Raw genomic sequence first — 15,266 nt, 5'->3', positions numbered from 1 at the left:
ACAGCCAGTGTACTGTAGGATTTGCCCTTGAGGTTAGAATTCATATTCTCAGGAGCTGTGTGCCTGAGATCAAGGTTGAGGCTGATAAGACTCTAGCACAGAGCCTCCTTATGGAGAGAATTATCATAGCAACCAGCATCCTGCACCTTTGCACAGAAACTTTCCTAGGCACCAAGTATGCCACAGCCATGAAGACTTAAGAGAACCCAGTCTCAGGCACTGCTCTACCATTCACTGTCACCACTCTCCACAGGTGATAATGGTAATGTTTTTTAACTCTTTATTGATACATATTATATTTATTAGTCAGGATTCAGGACAGAACCAATACTATATATTAAATAATAGAAGACTATCTAGCCATCTTTCTAGGATACTCTTGCTGACATTAGAGAAGAAGGCCACTGTGGTGTGAGTATCCCATTGAAAAGAACGGGTAGAGAGATGAAAGGGATTTATTAAGAGAATTGGCTTGTATGATGATGGGGCTGAAAAGTCCCACAATGGGCCATCTGCCAGGTGGATACTCAGAGAAGCAGGGCAAATCTCACTTCACTACCACAGGCTGAGAACCAGGAAAGCCACTGGGGAAGCACTTAATCCAACTCTGGAGGCCCAGGAACCCTGGGGTGGGGTTGGTGCAAGGGCTAAAGAGCTAATGTCCAGGAATGGAGAAGAGGGACCCAGTTCCAGGAAAGAAGGTGATTCATTGTCCCACTACCTTTCTATCCTATCAGTTTATCTTTCTATCTACCAGCTAATTGAAGGTGCTCTCCCACATTAAGGGAAGATATCCTTACCCAGACTGATGAAAATGAACGCACCAATATCCTCTGCAAGCAGCATCATAGACATACCCCAAAACAAAGATTTGGTAACCATCTAGTTTCCTTTATCTGATCAAGTTGACACCTAAAATAAACAATCACTTGTACTATATTAGTCAACCAGTGCTGTGTAACAAACAGCCAACTTGGAGGCTGAGAAGAACATCCATTTACAGTTTGTATTATGTAACATACAGCCAACTTGGAGACTAAGAACAGCACCCACCTATGGTCTGCATTAGTAACACACAGCCAACCTGGAGGCTGAAAACAGCACCCATCTATGGTCTGCATTAGGTAACACACAGCCAACCTGGAGGCTGAGGACAACACCCATCTATGGTCTGCATTACGTAACTCACAGCCAAGCTGGAGGCTGAGAACAGCACCCATCTATGGTCTGCATTAGGTAACACAGAGCCAACCTGGAGGCTGAGGACAGAACCCATCTATTGTCTGCATTAGGTAACACACAGCCAACCGGGAGACTGAAGACAACACACATCTATGGTCTGTATTATGTAACACACAGCCAACCTGGAGGCTGAAAACAGCACCCATCTATGGTCTGTATTATGTTACACACAGCCAACCTGGAGGCTGAGAAGAGCACCCATCTATGGTCTGCATTAGTAACACACAGCCAACCTGGAGACTGAGGACAGCACCCATCTATTGTCTGCATTAGTAACACACAGTCAACCTGGAGGCTGAGAAGAGCACCCTTCTATAGTCTGTATTATGTAACACACAGCAAACCTGGAGGCTGAGAACAGTACCCATCTATGGTCTGTATTAGTTAACACACAGCCAACCTGGAGACTGAGAACAGCACCCATCTATGGTCTGAATTAAGTAATGCACAGTCAACCTGGAGGCTGAGAACTGCACCATCTACTACTGTCTGTACATGTTTCAGCTGTTTCTGTCTGAGGCTGTGACAAGGGTGTCCCCAGGGCTGGGGCTCATCCCAGGCTACCTAAAGAAGTGTGCACTTCCATTTTTATGCCATGGAGTGAGAATTTGGTTTTTGGCCAGCTCCCGCGCTGTGCTTTGTTTGCTGGTAGTCAGCTGGAGGCTGCAAGCTCTGGATTCCATGCCATGTTGGGATACCTACATCATGACAGCTTGTTTTTTACAGCCTAGGGCTTTAGTCTACCAGAAAGATGGCTATGACAGTCTCACATTATTTAACAGATACATTCTGTCATGTTTGCTGTGTTGTGTCAGTTACAAGTAAGTCACATACCTTGCCCACAAGTAAGTCACACACCCTTCCCCTACTATACCAGGATATGTGCACCATGAAATGGAGACCATGGGGCACCTTTAGAATGGTGTGTGTAAATGTGTGTTAGTGCATTTGTGTGCATGTGAGTGTGAGTGTGCTGGTGTGTATGTGAGTATATGAGTGTGTGAGTGCATGTGTATGTGTATGAGTGTGTCAATGCATGTGAGTGAATGTAGGTGAATGTGTGTGTGTCAATGGTGTGTTAGTGTGAGTGTACATGTCTGAGTGTGTGTGTATTTATTAGTGTATGGTGTGTATATGTGATTGTGCATGAGTGTGTGAGCATGTGTGAGTGTTTTAGTGCATTGTGAGTGGGTGTGTGCATTTGAGTGCATAAGGTGTGTGTGTGTATGTGAATGCACTAGTGGGTGTGTGTGAGTGCATGAGTTTGTGCATTTGTGTGTTAGTGTTTGTGAGTGTATATTTGTTCATGTCCATGTGAGTGTGTGCTTGTGAGTGTAAGAGAGTGTAAAAGTGTTAGGGTGTGTGAATGTGTGTATATGAATGTTTGTGTACAAGTGTGTGAGAGTGTGAGTATGTGTATTTGTGAGAATATGTGCAAGTGTTTCAGTATGTGTTTGTGTGTTTGTGGTTTTGCACATGAGTGTCAGGGTTGTGTGTTTGTGAGATGTGTATGAGTGTGTGTGTGTGAGAGTACGTGAAAGTGTGTGTATATGACTTTGGATTGAACTCAAAGATCCTCTCACAGAGCTACACTCCCAGAACTTATTAATATTTTATTCTGAGATAAGACCTCACTATGTTGCTGAGGCTGGCTAGGAAATTGCTGTCCTCCACCTCAGTCTCCTGAGCAGCTGTCTTTACATGTGTGCACCAGTGCACAGGGCTTGTCTGGGGCTTTTTTTGGTAAAAAGTGGGGATATTTATTGAAATATTACACTGTGAATTGGAAGTTGTTGAAGCTGATGTGCGATTGATTATCTCTATTCATTTTTATCTGATTGCCAATTTTCATTGTGAAATTCAAGATCATATCAAATAAATCTTTCAGAAGAAGAAACTCAGAGCCAAGAATGATTAGAAGAATTCTGAGCATATTAAGAGTCCTTGGAGACCTGAGAAGCCCTCTGAGTTTCCTGACTTAAGGCAAACTTTCAAGGCAGCTTGTCCTAAACATTGAAAGAAAAGGTTGCCTCTGCAGTCTGGAGACTTAGGGGCCATCAGGAGCTGGCCTCAGTTTTATGGGGATTCTGTGGAAAGCACCTGGAGTCTGTAGATGATAGTGGCCTCTCTTGGGACCAGACACTCTGTGAAGTGCCTCTGGAGGTGGGAGACTCAAGTCTTCCTGCTGTGGCTGCTGCTCCTCCCTCTCCCTCTCTCTGATAGTGTCCTTGCCATAGGTTGTTCTTGAGTCAGCCTCCACGTTTACATGGCACCCATCTATTCAAGCTTGATGGGATTCCACGTGGAAGCAATGGGAGTGGTCCTATGCCTCACAAGCGGCCTTCGGTGCTGTCCACCTGGACTCTGGTTTTCTCCTGGACTCATTGAGATGCACAGTACCAGAGATGAAGCTGAGCCCACAGCCCTCAACCTCCCACCCAGCCTCAGCCCCAGTAGAGGGCTTAGCCAGCACTTTAAGTCATGATAGTGACATTTTGATTATAAAAGCATCCTGTGTCTGACTGGGACAGTTTTTCACAGAGAAAGAGAGGTGTGAACTGAACATGAGACCAGGGGTCAAGACACCTAGATATTGCCCAGACTCAACTTCAACTGCTGTCTGAAATGCTGTGCATTATTTTCTGCCAGCCTTAACTTCCAAATTAGTGGAAATGATTACAGTCCAAAATGGCCACATTCTCAAGTTCTTGTCATTAGAGAAAACTAGTAAAAACCAGTTTTGTGTATGTGTATTAGTGTGTCAGTGCATGTGAGTGAATGTATAGGAAAACAGCATGGGAACGTGGCTGTCTTAAATTGCAACTATGATACTTGGAAATCATCTCTTTCCAACATGAATCAGGCTCTTCATCTGAAAAGTAGGGGTTCGATTTGTTGGTCCCTGCTTTAATCAACATTTTGCTGTTGTGACTAAGGGTTCTGACCAGAATGATTTTAAAGGAGAAAAAGTTTATTTGAGGGCTCATGGTTTCAGAGGTCTTAATCCATATAAGGCTGGCTCTATTCCTTGGGCTGGAGGTGAGGCAGAACATCATGATGAAGAGTGTTGCAGACAGAAGCAGATTGCATGGTAATCAGCAAGAAGAGAGAAAGAGAAGTCTCCAGTTTTCAGATACAAATATGTACCCAAAGCCTAATGACCTGTTACAGGTGTGATCTTCAACTTCTGATGTGCCCTGTCAGAGCCAAGGATGATACAATGGATTGCTCCCCTATCTGGCACAGCAATAGGTGACCATGTCCTCAGCACTCAGACTCCTCATTTTCAGGCACATCATATTCTCGGTGTTGTCTCTGGAGATAGTGAATTGGCCCTTCACAGAGTTGGCATAGTTTATTGTACCACCATTCTTATTAATATCTCCAACACACTCCAGCCCTTTCCCTGGAAAATGGCAGAGCAGTTCATCCAGTAGTCACTGAAGGTGAATCCAGAAGCTGCACAGGAGAGTTGCAGGGAAACCTCAGGCTGCACCAGGCCTCCCTCAGACTCCACCAGGTGCACATAACATTGGACACCTAGAAATATACAGGCAGCCTGGTCAGGACACTGTTAACTATCCACTCTTTCTCTCACTATGTTCACTCACACACTCAGGGTCTCTTGTTCTTTATTAATTTCCTCTGCCCTTTGGAGCCCTGGGTGTGGGATATGAATGTCACACAGCCTCATCATTTTTAGGAATAGACATTTCATATACACCAACGATCACTCTGAACATACACATTTATGTGGAATTTAATAAGGCTTAGGGCCTCCTGTCAGCATTCCTCAGTTTGGTTTACGAACATTTGGGTCAGTTATTTCCTTGCTGCAGGAGCTAGGCTGATAGCTGGAGGTTTAGCAGCCACAATGGTCTTTAAATTGGACTATCACTTTCTTAACATGGGAGAAATAAAATGACTCCAGACATTGCCAAATGTCCCCACGGGTGGAAGTTTCCTTCATTATATGAGTTATAGAATGACATGTGTATGATGAACTGATCTATCAAAGGAATCACAGTGAGTGGAATGGGAGTGGGAAGGAGTCATTGGAAAGGGACAGGGAACCCAAATGAGCTTGAGTGGAGAAGACATGGCATCAGAAGTTCAGAAAATTTACCCAGGCATGATGGAGCTCATGTACCCCAGGTACTCAGAAGGCTAAGGCAGGGGGACAACTAGTTCAAAGCCAATCCTGGGTTTCTTAGGGAGAACCTGCCTCAAACTAAGACATAAACAGGGCTGGGTTGGAGGTAAGGGTTATCACATCTTGTGTTCCATCCCTGATACTGAGAAGACAAGTCTATAACATTCATATAAATGTCGCTATGTGGAAAATGTCGAAAATATTAATCAGAAAATATTGTGGAGTGGTCTACTCTGACAGTGGAAATTCAGACAAGCCTGACACCTACTGCTGTGCCAGAGACAAGGCCAGTAAGGGGACATTCAGCACACAGGAATCTCAGAGTTACATAGGAGCAGGTGTGGGTGTGGGGTGAGGGCTGGTTTTCTAGATGTGGATTTCTCTCCATGAACTAGCTTCCCAGGGAGCCATCTGGACTATCTTTGGTCCCTCTGAAAATATGAATTCTGGTTTTTGTGATATATTTTGTTTATTTTTAATATTAGTACATCATAGTTATCCTTATTATTGAGATTCCATTAACTTAGTCATATACATTAATTGAATATAAAAGCTCCATTTCTGTCCCAGTAGCTCCTCTTTCCTTCCTCCCCATATCCTTTACTCCACTGATTATCCTTCTGAGTTTTTATAGTTTTCTTTGAGTTAACTTTGTATGTAAACATTTATATATGAGAAACTTACTGTGGTACATTTCTACATGTGCAGTATTCATATGTGTGCAGAATTGGCCATTCACATCTGCTCAGTTCTCTCCCTGTCCTCCCTTTTCCTGTCTCTCCTTCCTCACCCTTGGTCACCTTTGACTTCTCCACTGATCTCTTCTATTATCTTGGGATTCCACCTGTCTTTATTTTCCTTATTTGTTCTAGCTTCCACGTATGATAGCAAACAAATGTCACATTTTGCATGGCAACTTTGTATTTTGTGACTTTACCAGTTTGTCAGTTGTAACATTCAAGGTGGACTCTTTAGGTTTTTTTGTTTTTTTGGGGTTTTTTTTTTAAGGAAGTGTCTTATGGAACTAAACACTAAAAGAATTTAAGTAAAAGGCAGTAATCTGTATGTACACAAAATGATCATTCCATAAATATTTACATGAGGGAAAAGAGAGAGAATCAGTAAAACTGAATTGCTACAGGTATGAGAATCCTTTCTCAAAGCATTTTTATTGAGGAATCATATAAGCTTTTAAAATGAAAATAATTGCAGAAACATAAATGTTAATTTCAGTTCTCAGTTCTTACTATTTAAAGGAACCAATAGGTCATAAACAGCCCAAGATTTCAAGAACCAACTATTCAGTTCAGTTTTTAATATCAAATCTTTTTTTTCAGCTTTCATGATGAAATTAAATTTACAGAAGAGATAAAGAGCATGCTGAAAGGTACAAATACAAATTCCAGTTCATCCTCCTTTATAAAGGCTAGTCAGCCTCTCCACTTCTTTACAGGTGTCCATGCTCAAGGCATCTGCCTTCCTTCGGAGTCGATCATCACGGTATACTTTTGCTGCATACTGCATATCTGTTTTTTGCTTTCTTTCCAGAAATTATTTCGAATATTAGTCACATAATTTTCTTCTACACTCTTTTTTTTTTTACCTTTGGTAATAACATTCCTTTATATTCATTTTTAAAATGTTTGTTGACATAGTAAACAAGGCCCAAATTTTCTGTTTGCATTTTAATGGTTTGCTCTGATCCAGATCTGGGATATAAGGAATAAGGAGGATTGGAGACCATCAGTTGGCTAATAATAACACAAGAATCAGTAGGATAATGGGCATCAGCTGGATAAACACAGAAAAACCTCCGATTCCTCTTTTTCTTCTCTTTCATGTCCACTATGCGGATGCTGATGTTGATGGCTATAACTAGCTCGGCCATTTGAAAATGAGAGTAGACTACCTGAAGGAAATATATATTGAACAAAAAATATATTGAACAAGTCTTCTGGAGTTATATCAGCTTCACAGCCTCTATGGAAATTAAATCTGCCATTGTCTTGGTGATTACATGCTTGTTCTTCACTGCCTGTGAGATACACTGTTTTCCTTTTTCTGGATTGTTTAAAACAGCAGAAGCATTTCCAATCTTCTTAAAAGCATCTGTTGCTCCAGATGCATAGTTTTTGTCTGGATGAAACTTCAAAGCAAGCTTTCTATAAGCTTTTTTCAAATCTTCATCACCAGCAACTTTTGTAACTCCAAGTACTTCATAGTAATTTTTACATTTGTTAATGCTGAGAACTCCCTCTACTTGGTCTTTGGTAAAGCATTTTCCACTTTCACCACCACGGGATATGCTGTCCTTTGTGCAGTGGGGTTTTCTGGGATCACTAGTACCTGATGGTGTTCCGCATGAGGACTATTTCCAGCAGTGCTTCATTTTTCATAATTATCTCCCACAGTGCTCTGTTCCCAGCTACTCAGGAAGGCTGAGGCAAGAGGACTGCTTGAGCCCAGGAGTTGAAGACCAGCATGAGCAACAGCGGGCCCAGGGCAGAGGGTAGAGCTTCTGAAGGGAGCGCTGGGTTGCCGGGGATCCGGGCCTCCCTGGCGATCTCTTATTCCGGTTCCCCCCAGGACTTGCGCCTGGTTTCCTTTCCTTGAGAAGCGCGGCTACAACGGGGAAGCCGCCACTGCTGAGGAGGCGAGGCCAGCTTGGGTGGGGGCGAGGGGCTGCGGCAAGCAGGGAGGAGCACCCAGGACTTTGGTGGTGGCCGCGGCGAAAAGGGGCGCACAGGCGGGCCTCGCAGCTCCGCCTCCTCACAGCGGCCTCCCCACCTCCAGCGGGCCACCGTGGCGCCAGCCATCTCTCCCAGCCCCAGACCAATCTCCTGGGCCTGGGCGTCCCAGCCCAAGTGGCGGCCAATAGAAAGAGCCGACTGGCTGGGAGCTAAGGAGCCCACAGCAGCCCAGGGCAACAGCAGCCATATGCAGAGAGGGGCGGGGACCTCTTTAGGTTTTTATGTATATAAAATCGGGTCATCTAAAACTGAAGTTCCTTGAATTCTCCTTCCCACTTTGAAGGGCCTTTGCTTCCCTGTCCTGTAAATTGCTATTGCTAAAGCTTGCAGTGTGATGTTGACTAGAGGTGGGCAGGCTGGGCTTCCCCCCTCCCCCCCCCCATCTGAGAGACCTCTGGTTGGCCCTCATTTGGATAAGCTGGAGAGTGGGGATCTACAGCAAACCCTTAAGTTCAGATGCACTTTTCCTCCTCATGGTTCTCACAAGTTCTGCACCACACAGGAACATGTGCTGGGATATGACCTCAGTAGTGCAGTGGGGACATGGTGGAAGGTCTCAGGGGCAGGCCATTGGGGAGCCTGGCCCAGGGTGTCAGTTGTTCTCTCTATCTGTGGATGATGTGGACATGCTGAGAAAGACAGGGCAGCAGCAGCATGGGCAGTAGCTGTGTGCCCAGGAGGATCACAAGACACATGTTCCAGACAGTGAGATGCTGTTTCCGCAGGTCCTGCACTGCCCAGGAGCAGGAAGGGAGGAACAGGTCACAGATGATAGATAGATAAATAGATAGATAGATAGATAGATATGCACAGACAGAGGGCAGACAAATAGAGAGATACATGGTAGATAGATAAGGTATTTCATTGACAGATAACAAGGAAATGATAAAAGATGATATACAAATATAAATAAGTGACAAAATAATTTATCAAAGCTGATATAAATATAAGAAAATGATGATAAATAATATATACATAATAGATGATTGATGATTCACAGAGAAAGATAAATGATAGATAATAGATACATAGAAATATAGATAGTTATTTAGCTAGCTATAATTGGTCTCAGGCCCCAAATGATACAAGAACACTGCTCCAATTTTCAAGTCTTTCCTGTTCTTGACCACGTATCCACTTCCATATATTTCTTTCACCATATTCCCTGGACAGGACAAAAAAGATGCTGGGCATGGAAAATGGGAGAAATGCAGAGGTCTGAATTCTCTCAGGGCTGTAGCCTACTTCACTCAATAGAAGCCCATGGCCACAGCCTCTCCTTTCCTGTCTCACCCTCAGGTACAGGTCCTGATCATGGCCAAATCACCATGGAGACACATGGGCAGCCTGGCACTGTCTGCTCCAGGTGTGTGAGTGGCAGGTTCCTTACCCATTGACACAGCCCTGGGCTTGAGACCATGTATGCAGTCCCTGTGCTTGCTCCATGGCCCACTCCTGACTGGTCCCTCCAAGGACAATTAGCATGGAGAGTGTGCTCAGCTGGGTTTTCCTGGTGGCTGTCTTAAAAGGTAAATAATGGGAGAACCAGAGACCCTGAGTGTGTGAGTGGACAGAAGTGAGAGAATGAGTGTATGAGTGAGAGTGTCCTGACCAGGATGCTTCTGTGTTTGCAGGTGACAAGTGGATATATAGCTGTTGGAGTCTGGGGGAGCCCTCGTGCAGCCCTTGGGGGGGGGGGACTGCAACTCTCCTGTGCAGCCTCTAGATTCACCTTGAGCAGCTACTGGATGAACTGGGTCTGCCAGGCTCCAGGGAAGGGCCTGTAATGTTTTGACAATTTAACTAAAATGGTGGTAGCCCCTACTACCCAGACTCAGTGAAGTGCCAATTCACCATCTCCAGAGACAAATGCAAGAACATGCAGTACCTGCAAATGAGTAGTCTGTGAGCCAAGGACAAGGACACCTATTACTGTGCCAGAGACACAGTGAGGGGTCCTTAGTGTGAGCCCAGAAACAAACCTCCCACATTGTGACCAAGACCAGCAGGGGGCGCTCAGCAATAAGAATCTCAGGGTCAGGACAGGAGCAGGTGCAGAGAGTGGTTGAGGACTGGTTTCTTGTTGTGTATCGAGGCTTTTTTTCTCTATCCCCCTGGGTCCTAGGCAAGTAATACCTTTTTAATTCAGTTTGTATATTTCTATGATATCTTTGACAAAAATGTTTGTTTCCTTGTTTTTCAGGGTGACAGGAATACCAGGACCACTTAGAGCCCTATATCACAGTCTCCAACTTGAACTCTTGAAGAGGGAGGTTCAAATGGATTCCCACTGGGGCTTCCCCTCAATTCAGAGTCTCCCCATGGATCTTTTCTAGATTTACAATCCTGTTCATCTGCTCTCAATTCTACATTCAAAAGTCATCACTGTAAGGGAGCAGAGATTCACCATGCATAAGCACAGGGTGTGGCCACACCTGCTCCTGTGAGTGACCTCACAGTGGGACACACAATATCCAGAGCCCTCTGCAGAGTTGTTGACAGCACTTTCTGAGACACACAATCAGTCACAGAGTAGACTTGCTACTCTGGATTCAGAGTGAGGCAAAATGGACAGTGGGGTCCGGACCCAGCTCATACTAGGACACACAAAGGTCGCAGCTCAGGCCCATCATCAAGGGTTCCTAAGGGAGGGCCTGATTCCATGTACTGTCTCTGAAACCAACCAGTTATCAGAATTTCTGCTGTCATCAGGTTGCAGAGACACAGGAGAGCTCCATAGTTCAGCACAGGGCAGCCTGGCCCATGTCACAGACAGAGCTTATGGAGCCTGATCCCTCCAGAGAGAAGAGCCTTTAGCAGCCAGAGGAAGAAGAGGAGATAACCAGGGTAAGGGGGCTCCCGGGTACTTTTCTGCTCTCAGCACTGTGTTTGAGCCCTCCTGCAGAACCATGAGGGACTTCTCCACAGTGATGTCCAGGCTGGGGCCTTCCACAGACACAGAGAATCTGAGAGACACTTTGAATTCCCCACAGTGATGCCGAGGGAGTGCTGGACTGGTGCAGCAGGACTCAGCTGTCCTGGGGATAGGGGAGAGAGCGAGCCCCCACAGTGTCAGGGGTCAGCAGGGAAAGTTCCACCTGGATGGTCAAGAGTAACCAGCACCAGAGGAAGACATGCTCAGGAGCTTTCTCAGCTCCATGCCTAGAAGTGAGGCAGGCCAGTGGGGCCACTGGCTTCAGAACCCTGAAGACACACTGTGCACAGAACCACCCTGACTCCATCTTGCTATGAGGTGATCTTGAGTCTGAGAAGCCCCCGGCCATCTGGCTGCTGGGCAGAGGCACCTAGGACAGTGCCTGGGTTTCCAGCCACTGTGGCTGGATTTCAGGATCACAGAGAGGGACACATAGGTGCCCACCCTATTGAGAGTCCAGCTCCAGTCTGGGTGAGGATGAGCATCACCAATATTTAGTTCCACAATACTCCCAGGCAACTCCTGCTTCACTTCATAAATTTAAATTATTGTGCCTTTTCCAAAATATTTTATTTTATTTTATTTATTTATTAGTTATTGGCAGACACAACATCTTTGTTTGTATGTGGTGCTGGAGGATCGAACCCGGGCCGCACGCATGCCAGGCGAGCGCGCTACCGCTGAGCCACATCCCCAGCCCAATATTTATTTTTAATTGATTTTTTTCCCAAAAGATTTTGATTGAGAGTCATAACACTTTTTTTGTATACAAAATAGATAAGTTTCTAAGTAACTTAAGAGTTTTATATTTTATATCAGTGGAACCCACTTCTGTTTCAATCAACAAAACTTTTATATTTTTAATATTTTATATTGAGCATTATCATCATCTTCTCAAATTATAATTTATTTTTTTCATACCAAATACAAATACAATGATTTTCTTTTGCTGTATATCCCTGATGTTTTCATGTATACCTAACTAACAATCATACCTTGTACAATATTGTTTTCATTGGTGAACAGAAGTGATTTTGCATTTGATAAACATAGAATTTTTTCATTAATTTTTTTCCTTAGTGGTTGAGTTTATGTCTCCTTTGCCTCATTCAGAACTCAGAACTTACTCTGGGAATCTTGCTCAGCTTCTTCCTGAGCCCTGGTAGATGCTGAGATACCATTCCCTAAATATGGTGCCCTTCACTTTCAGACAGTTTGAGTTCGATAGCTTAAGCCTGCTTTTCTGAGTAAAATGTTTGGACAAAGTTACATACATTAGATTTGGGATATAACAGTGGAATACATATTGAAACCCGAATAAGCATTCATAGTGTATGTTGTTGTGTTTCACACAACTTGCTGAGACTGCTTCATGTCCCTCTTATCCTCTTTTCTGATCTCAGTGTCCTGTCTTGTTGGGCTTGGCTTGGATTTTATGTTAGCAGACAGGCATTTTGTTGGATTTCATGTGTTTAATTATAAATTTATTATAATTTAAATTACTTTAACCTCCTTTTTTCTTTTTTTTTGCTTTTTATTAAAAGAGAGAGACAGAGAGAGAAAAAATCTTTAATATTTGTTTTCTAGTTATCGGTGGGCACAACATCTTTGTCTGTATGTGGTGCTGCGAATTGAACCTGGGCTGCACACATGCCAGGCGAGCACGCTATCGCTTGAGCCACATCCCCAGCCCCAGACCTGCTTTTTTCTAAGTGTTCTATATATATCATCTTGAACCTTGTCCACTCTGTATGTGGAGATTTCTATTGTATGGGGCCCTCACTAGCATTTGGTTTCTGTCTTATGAAAACATTCCTTGGAACCACCCTGTGCTTTGATCCCCTCACATCTGGTTCCTGGCTCCTTAGATGACATCCAGCTCCCCTACTTCTTTCTGCACCTGAAGCTCTGTAAACTGATACATTTTATTCCAGGCCGGGATTGCCTTAGGGGACTTGCTCTGAGCTTATCTCCAGCCTGGCTTTGGGCTCACATGAAGGGCCCCTAGGGAGGCCCTTGTCTGTCCCTACTGCAGTGGGGAGGTGGTCTTGGCCCACATTATCACCTCCCACCCACCACAGAAACCTGCCTCTCCCTGTTGCCACCTCCCTGTGATGCTTCTCCTCTGAGGACTCAGACTCTTGTTCTGGACTCTTCAGCCCAGGATGCTGTTCCTGAGGACAAGGAGGGGTGGTATGGGGAGTATTTCCCCCTTCTGTTCCTACTTTCTGTGAGGTTCCAGAAGAGCCCCTGGTATTGGATTGGTGGGTTGCCCTGAGTGTAACTGTCGCATGTGACAACATCTTTCATTAACTCACTTGGTGAGTCTTACTTTTTTCTCCAAGCATCATGTTCCCAATTCAGTCCATTTTCCAAGAAGTGACATTATTTATCTCTTTCTTGTTGCTGTGGGAACTCCAGTGGGCACGCAGGTCACATTTTCTCTGTCCACTCTTGTGTGGACAGCACCTGGCTGGTGCTACACCTGGCTCCTGGAGCTATGCTGGTATAACATTGGTGTGTGTGCATCACTATTCTCTGCTGATATTAGGTCTGTGGATCAGTACTGAGGAGTGGAAACTGGTCCCAGAGTAGCTTGACTCCTAGTCTCCTGGGTCCGTGGGCTCTCCTCACCCAGGAAGGAAGTCCATGGTACAGGGTAGAGGAGATTATGGCTGCAGAGTCACTAATCAAGACCTTTGGTGACCAAGCAAGAAGCCGTTCTGATTTTACTGCACAGTTACCATGTATATATACTCAGGCAGCAGCTAAGCAATTTACAGGTAGTCACCAATATAATTTCTGGCCAACTTTCCTCCACAGCCCTGGTAGCCAGGTCAAATTTGCAATCAAACCTATAGTATATTTGCTGTTATCCATGGACATGAACTGCCTGGGAAGGCAATTCCCCCCAGACATCCATTCCCAGGAGGTTCCCTCTACCCATCCTCTTGTTTCTGTTTCATGCTGTGAACAAATATTTTTCTGACCAGCAATGGAGGACCATGTTCCCTGCAATGTCTCTGCATTGTGATTTTATTATTTCAAATTGTCCCCAAGAATTATGTTTTATGAATCCCTGGGCTTCAGATGTGAAAGAACACTGGGGTGTGCCTTACACAGAAAGAATGTGAGAAACAGAAATTTTTTTTTTTTTCAATTGTGACTCAGAAATCTTGGCCAAGGCTCTAGTGTCAACAGGTCACCAATTTCAATCATCCATGAGTAGGAGGAGAAATCACCTGAACTGAGCATGAGGCCACTCAGGACAGTTCCAAAGCAACCCAGGTTATGGGAGAGGAAGTCAAGGAGCCTGCAAGACCAAAATATTGGATCTATGATATTTTGATCATAGCTTAATGAAAGAGCCATAAGTGAGCATGATGTTAATGTAGTAGATGGACATGAAATCTCAGGTAGGGCCAAGTAAAACACTGGGTGCTAGAACCCACCGGTTTACACCTGGATGAGGGGAGGAGAAAAGAGTGTCATGCCAAGGGTCTAGGTACATTGCTGTGATGGTCTAACTTGAAGAATAGCTTTCTAAATCAGATGATTTGCTAGGACTTGGAAACTACATATAATGGCACACCTGGCTTTTTGGATGGTGAAAACCTGGAGACCAGCAGGTCTTACCTGAGCCACCCCAATACCAAGAGGTGGGTGCTGCAGGCTCAGTGTTTGCAGGAAGTTCATGGTCAACACCACAGGGAATAAGGGGAGGAGCCCACAAGTCTTATTAGGGTGCTGTGCTCACTCAAGCAGGAAAATAATTCCTGAACCTCATCAGGAGGTCAGCAACTACACCTGCCCTCTCAGTGACCCACCTCACTATAGACAGTGTCCACTATTGTCTCCAAATGCTGGGCTGTGGGCAAGGCAGGTTTCACTGCAGGGATGCTGCACAGGGAGGGGGACTGGGCCTCCTCCCTCACCCAGCCTGCCCTGCATGCCATCCTGTCTGCTGTCAGCCTGGCTCTGCTGCTCTGGGGTACTCAGGGGCTCTGAGCCTCAGGCTGCAGCTGAGAGCTGCCTCTGCTCCAAGGACTCTCACCTGGCCCAGCACTTCCATCCTGTTTTCTCCTGGTGAGAGGAAGAGCTCAGGAATGTTGGTTTCTCCTCTGAAAGCCTTCCAGCACCCCTGAACCCAACTAATTTCTTCTCACAGGTAAAGCTTTACTTGGTT

At 44.9% G+C, this 15,266-nt stretch overlaps 1 protein-coding gene and 1 pseudogene across 5 annotated transcripts in view; both read right to left on the bottom strand.

The window, feature by feature from the left end:
- LOC144251079 (uncharacterized) overlaps window positions 1-15,266 on the bottom strand; it is a 43,217-nt gene that overhangs the window by 21,682 nt on the left and 6,269 nt on the right. For 2 of the 5 annotated variants that reach the window (XR_013342622.1, XR_013342621.1), the window contains one exon: window positions 4,231-4,782. The exons of the other annotated variants lie outside the window; for them this stretch is intronic. The gene's annotated coding sequence lies outside the window, so the exon portion shown is untranslated. Of the gene's footprint in view, window positions 1-4,230; window positions 4,783-15,266 lie in introns of those variants that run through there. 5 annotated transcript variants of the gene reach the window in all.
- Window positions 6,631-8,211, bottom strand: LOC144251122 (dnaJ homolog subfamily B member 14 pseudogene; annotated as a pseudogene).

This window comes from Urocitellus parryii, chromosome Y (genome assembly GCF_045843805.1).
Source record: "Urocitellus parryii isolate mUroPar1 chromosome Y, mUroPar1.hap1, whole genome shotgun sequence".
NCBI lineage: Eukaryota > Metazoa > Chordata > Mammalia > Rodentia > Sciuridae > Urocitellus > Urocitellus parryii.
The sequence above is the reverse complement of the archived record's forward strand: the minus strand, read 5'-3'. Positions and strand labels throughout refer to the sequence as shown.